Source organism: Bidens hawaiensis, unplaced genomic scaffold (assembly GCF_021521415.1).
Source record: "Bidens hawaiensis isolate Kalapana, Puna unplaced genomic scaffold, B.hawaiensis_p1.1 tig00022674_1, whole genome shotgun sequence".
NCBI classification, from domain to species: Eukaryota; Viridiplantae; Streptophyta; class Magnoliopsida; order Asterales; family Asteraceae; genus Bidens; species Bidens hawaiensis.
The window spans coordinates 307,489-313,894 of NW_027493537.1; positions in this window are offsets into that span (position 1 = coordinate 307,489).

Here is a 6,406-nt window from a genome sequence, read left to right on the forward strand (position 1 = left end):
GGTTTTGGGTTTTAGGGGTGAAAAATAGAAAATACAAAAATATTGTGTTTTTCGTATGTATAGATAAAATCCAAAAACATTTAAAAATTTTAGTAAAAGTCAAAAACATTAAAAATTAGATAAATCAAAAATATTGTTATTTCTTGTATTTAGTGTTTTCCTTTAAAATATTTTGAAAAACCAAAAACATTATAAAACTTTAAAAAGGACAAAAAGATTGTATTTTATGTTTGTACAGAAAAATTTGAAAATCCAAAAAGATTGTGAAGTTTTTATGTTTTTAAGAAAAACGAAAAAGACAAAAAGATTGTGTTTTTAAGTATGTATAGAGAAAAACCAAAACGATTTTTGCATATGATCGCTGAAAAATATGTCAATTACTCATATTTGAAGGACATATACTTGTATATGTTTGGTCCTTATATTTACTCGTAAACTTTCGGGATACCCATTCACCTGATAATGGAAAGTAGTTGGGGCGTTCGTTATGCGTTTTAGTTTATTTTCTCGTTGAAAATTATGTTGGTTATTTAAGTTTGTGAAGCATGCTTGCATGTCTTGGTCCTATTATTCACTTGTGAATTGAAAGGTTAGCCATTTATTTATAGACTTAATGTAACTTGGGCAATTAAATTTATTTTACTTTATGCTCCTCAAAATTTTGAGTTTCTAAAGCAAAAAGAGAAAATGATAGTACATTGATTGTTTTGACCCCAAATCCAGCAAGAAATAAGCTTAAAAGACTGAGTGCTTAATTTCATTGGTGCATTGGTAGATCTTAAACAAACTGTTAGAGTAAAGTAAGTGATATAAACATAAAGAAATGCCAAATTGAAAGAGGTGTTAGTCTCTAGCAAAAATCTCGGTGAGGATGGCAGAAATGTAATAATCTGTCATACTCAAGCCTTATACTTGTTTGATCACCTAAAAATAAAATAAAGCAAATAACAAACGTTGAGTTTCTGGACACTGTGAGTCTTTATGCAACTTAATCATCTGGGTATTCATATGCATGAATATTTCATTCGCTTTTAAAGCAAACCCAAAGTCATTAAACTTGATCACTGTTGTACCTCGTACAATCCAAATTACTGACTTGATCAAATCCGCTGTTAGTCATACATTGTTCCTCCCTTGCGCGCGTCTCAATACCATTAAGAAACGGACCCCATAGGATATAATGTATGTAAGCCAACAGATGAACTCGTGCATACTCACTCATAGTAAAGGAAACTCAATGCATTGCTCATAAATCTTTATTAAATTCAAATTTTGATCAGCAATATAATGGTTTAAGTCAAGTTGGGGTGATATGGGAAAAATCAAATTAAGCTTGAACCGAGATTAGAGGCTGATAGTTTCTGATATTATGTGCTTTAATTGAACCATTAATCATATCACAAAAACACTTGAAGGTTTGTTTTAGATTTAGGTGGACAACAATACCAATGACCAACTTAACGCCAGTCATAATATCGTTGAAATATAAAACCGTGATGGAAGGGCAATCTGGTCAATATGATTCTCTGCTCAAACTCACCAAAAATCCAAAAATATGTACTGCTTTTGAAAAACCATACAAAACACAAAAATATTTTCCATTCTATGTTTTTCTTTTCGGATATTTCTTTTGTATTTTTACGTCAAAAATCTCTAAATATCAAAAAGATTTTACTTTTCAAGTTTACATATTATTTATTTTTTATTTAAGTTAAGTGTTTTTAAAAGAAAAACACGTTAAGGTATTCGATCATCGAGATATGGGTTCTTCGGTGATTTTTATTTAAATTAATTGGTTTTATTATTGAAAATAATGCTTAATTCATTTAATTATTTAAGTTAAAATTAAATAAGGTATTTCGTTAATATGTGCATAACGAATTAGGTCAGTCTAACGAATTGCATATTAATTCGTTAACCTAATGCACTTCCGCCACTCTATAACGAATGACTGTTAATTCGTTAAGCGTATTTACACGAACTAGTCACGAACTAAGGCTAATTAGTTAAGCCTATGTCTTAACGAATTAGCTCTAATTCGTTAATGCCACATGTAACGTTAACTTAACGAATCATCTTATTCATTATTTCAAAATTCAAACGAATCAGACGATTCGTTACATTGAGAATTGTTCCGTGTCAGATATGTATGGGAATTTGTGAAACGATTCATTTCACACTATTCATTTTCTTCTTCCCTTGCATACTGTTACTCTGGAAAAATTTTCCAAAATTTTCGATCATGACTAAACCACTTTTTGATCATATATTCCGATTCGTAAAGTAATACTGATCACAAAGCAATAATTTTCGTCATGTTTGATGGATGATTACTGGGTTAATTGCTTGATTTTACTATCAGGTTTGAAGCTTGGTTTAAAACCCTAATTTATGTAATTTGTACCATGTTTGGGAACACCAAATCTATACCATTCTAATCGCAATGCATTTCCGAGATCCTTGTGATCACTTATTCGGATATTCATCGACGATTAATGGGTAATTGTTATCAGAATTACATATTTGACTTTCAGTGTTCTTGGTAGTTTTGACCTCGACCAATTAAGTCAAACATTAAGCTAATCTGGCCATTCGCTATGCTTAACAAATTGGAACTTATTCGTGTCCCATTCGTTAAGCAAATCACACGAGTCAAGATAACGACTTGTATTTATAACGAATCAGATATGCATTCGTTATTTATAATGAATTAGCCATTAATTCGTTAAATTATGTTTGTGATTCGTTAGTCCTAATTCTTTCTCAATTTACTTGATAGCGAAGTAACATATTTGTTATAACGAATTACCGTTCCTCATAATGAATTGTTAACGAATGACATTTCTTTTAAAGTATTTTTAATTTTCATAATTAGTTTAAATTAAAAAGTGATTATATTACTTAAAATAATTTAAATTATATAATATGATTGTTATTATTTATCACTAATTCTCGGTTTATTTTCATGGTAAAATGGCCGATAACATGGAACAAAATCCTCCGGTTGCTGATCAACAACAACAGCAAGAACAAGGGTTACCATTACTTTGTACGACACTAGGCATAACGTTTGTGCTTTTTTCGGTACGAACTTTGCGGATGAAAACTTATTTGGTGCCTTATTTACGTTCATTCGACGTTCGGCTATACACTTTGTTGTGACTTCTCGGCCGAAAGTTTATCTAAGTATTATACGTCAATTCTGGAACACGGCCAAGTATGTTGAAGTTGAAAACCATATTGAAGCTACAATCAACCAAACGCATATCACTGTTGTACTGATGTGATCCGACGTGTGCTTCGGTTTGGAGATACTGTTGATCACTCATGTGAGTTTGATAAAAGTTTGATCAAGGGTTTGTTTTGTAGAGTATTCTATGGTGGTGACATTGAAGCATTCATGTATAACAAGAATGGATTATGCCCAATGTACAAGTATTTATTGCATGTACTAATCTGTTGCTTAGGAGGACGAAAAGGTGGCTTTGAAGAATGTCGAATTATGCTACAATCGGCATTTGTCGCATTGAATATGAAAAAGCCATTCAACTTCTTAGAAATGATCTTTTATCATCTTAAGGAAAAATGCCTTCAGATGGTTCAACGAAAGAAGTTTTTAATGTATCCTCGATTCCTCCAGTTAATTATTGAAGATTTGATTCCTAATCTTGTTATTGATCAAACATTGATGGATGATGTGTTATCATTGGAGCATATGTCTGCTGATACTGTACGACGGATGAAGATCTATTGGAATGAGACACCCCAAACCAAACGTTTGATTGGTCATCTGGTGAATCCAGATTATGCATGTCCTGACAATGATCACTGGATCCATGATGACTCGGATTCTGAGCGTGAGGAAGGACCAGGAGAAAATGAGGGTGATGATCATGATGATGATGGTGGTGATGGTGGTAATGGTGGTGCTGGTAATGTTATTGGTAATGATCCTACTCTACAACCTGCTAAGGTTGAAGTTGCTTTAGCTGGTGCTATAGCTTCTCATCATAAACGGAAAGGGAAAGGGTTGGTGAAAGAAGGATCGTCTAAGCGTCGAGTTTCGGCTGGCGCTGGCATCTCATTTGGAGTTCAACCTCCAAGGTCGTCTATTCCTCAACGACCGGTGGTGCCGCTTACTACTAGCACCCCGGAGCTTACATTGACGACCACACTTACGACGGATCCAAGGCTTGGTATGATTCCTCATTCAGTTTTATCTACAATACCAAGGCCTTCAACTCCTACGCCGATGGTTCCTCCTACACCGATGATGATGCCTCCACCACCTATGGACTTTTCATTTTTGAGGCTTAACCGACCTCAAGGTCCTATTCAACCTGTCCCTGCTTCGTTCCTTGCTATGACTCATGATCAGCAAATGGGTATGGTGTTGAGTCTACTTCATTTGTATGAAAATCAAATGTCTGCTGATCGAATGACTTAAGAACTCATGCTGGAAAATCAAAGAAGCTGCTAAGTTATGTATCCTTCTGTCAAAAGGAAACAAAGGCCCTACGTGAGATTGTTGAGTCTCAGGGTGAAAATAAAAGAAGAAGATCTTATCTTGCAACTTACATGTAAGGACGATGAACTAAAGAAGATCCAGATGCTTCGGGTACTGGAGGAAGTGAGCCTAAACAAACTCACGGCTCGGCTTCTAGTGCTGGTACAAGTGCAGCTGGTGATTCGGGAAAACAGATCATCGCTTATCATGATTATACAGCTACTACACCCATTGAGATGATTAAGGCTGATACTGTTAAGTTTGTGGATGAAAATGGGGTGATTATAAGCATGGTTATGCAGATGAGATTGCAGTGGGACAGTTTGTTGAAAAGTCACTAACACGAGAGCAGATTGCTATTCTGCTTGGTCTTAATGATGAAGAATTAACCGTGTTAGAGGCTGAGGAGGACGTTGAGGTTATGAATGATGAAGAGATCTTAAATGATCCGACTGTTGAGATGAGTAAGGCGTTTATTTATGAGGATGAGGAAGTTGAGATCGAGGACATGACTGCTGAGGAATATCCTGATCTGTTTCAACACACCAATGTTGATCAGGGTGCTCTAATATTTACTGAGGAAATGGTCAAAGCAGCAGAAGATCATCTGGAGAAGATTTCCAAGGGAAAGTACGTTGTTGATACAAGATTCGATTCAAATCCGATCCGTCCATTGCTGACATTCAGAGTTGGTTTGCTCATCGATACAAGAGAGCTCGGAATATTATTGATGCACACCGATATGTTGATCATGAATTAAAGGTAGAAGCCATTGCACGCGCCAAAGAAAATCAGATGACTTCCTTCAAGGCCGTGTCTAAAGTTCAAGGTGATATTATTTCTTGGCTTTTTGATTCTGAATTAAAGGTATGTATTATCAAATGGGATAAGGGCGTTCAGTACTATGAAAAGATGCCAGACGTCCTCTCATTGCCAAGATGGGATGTACGTAATCTTGCGTATCGTCCGTTCATTAATCGTGGTGGGAACCACCAAGCAAGTTGGTTTCACTAACATTTGTTGCTCGAGGTGAACAACGGTTTTAAATTTTTTAAGCCACAAATTCCAATCCGCAAGCATATCGATGAGATCGATCGAAGAACAGGTTGGAGTAAGTACTACGAACCAAAGACCAACACATGTATTTATATTTAGTGTGCCGGTGAAGACATTGAACCAACACATGTATTTATCTTTCAACCGCTGGTACTACGATAACCGAACTGGCGAGGCCGTTATTATGTTGGGTAAAGGATTAAAGACCGAGCTAATAAAGATCATTGATCCGATGTGGCTTGTGAATTTAACAGAGACCGACAATGACGTGCTGTTCCAGAATAAAATATAGATTGAGCATAGTGAAGACTATGACAGAGAAATGCAGTTTTAACGGTTTGTTCGTGTGTGTCATGAACATGGTATTCACAGCTGCAGAGATTGGAAGGCAAGACTTTCAAGTAATTTAAAGACAAAGAGCTCAAGACGAGGGGGTGTCTGTTAGTACACGGTTTTGCGTCTCGAGTCTTTGTAATTATCGTTAATGTAAATATCGTTAATGTAAAAGATATTTATATCTAATCTAGTTTGTTAGTAGAACAGGCTAGTTCGTTAAGGATGTTTAACGAACTAGCCCTTAAGTTATGTTCCCTCCTGATTCGTTAAGGATGTTTAACGAATCAGGGGTGATTCGTTAAGTTATTTCGTTTAATGTATTGTAACGAAGTCGGTTCTAGTTCATTATGGAATGTTAACGAACTAGACCCGTCTTCTATAAACAGTGGTGTCTTCCACTGTTAATATAAGTTTTGAGTTAAAGTATATCGAACCTCTGCCCAATTGTGCTATCAAGCTTTACCTTAATATTATACATACACATATATATAAAACTAATAATAATAT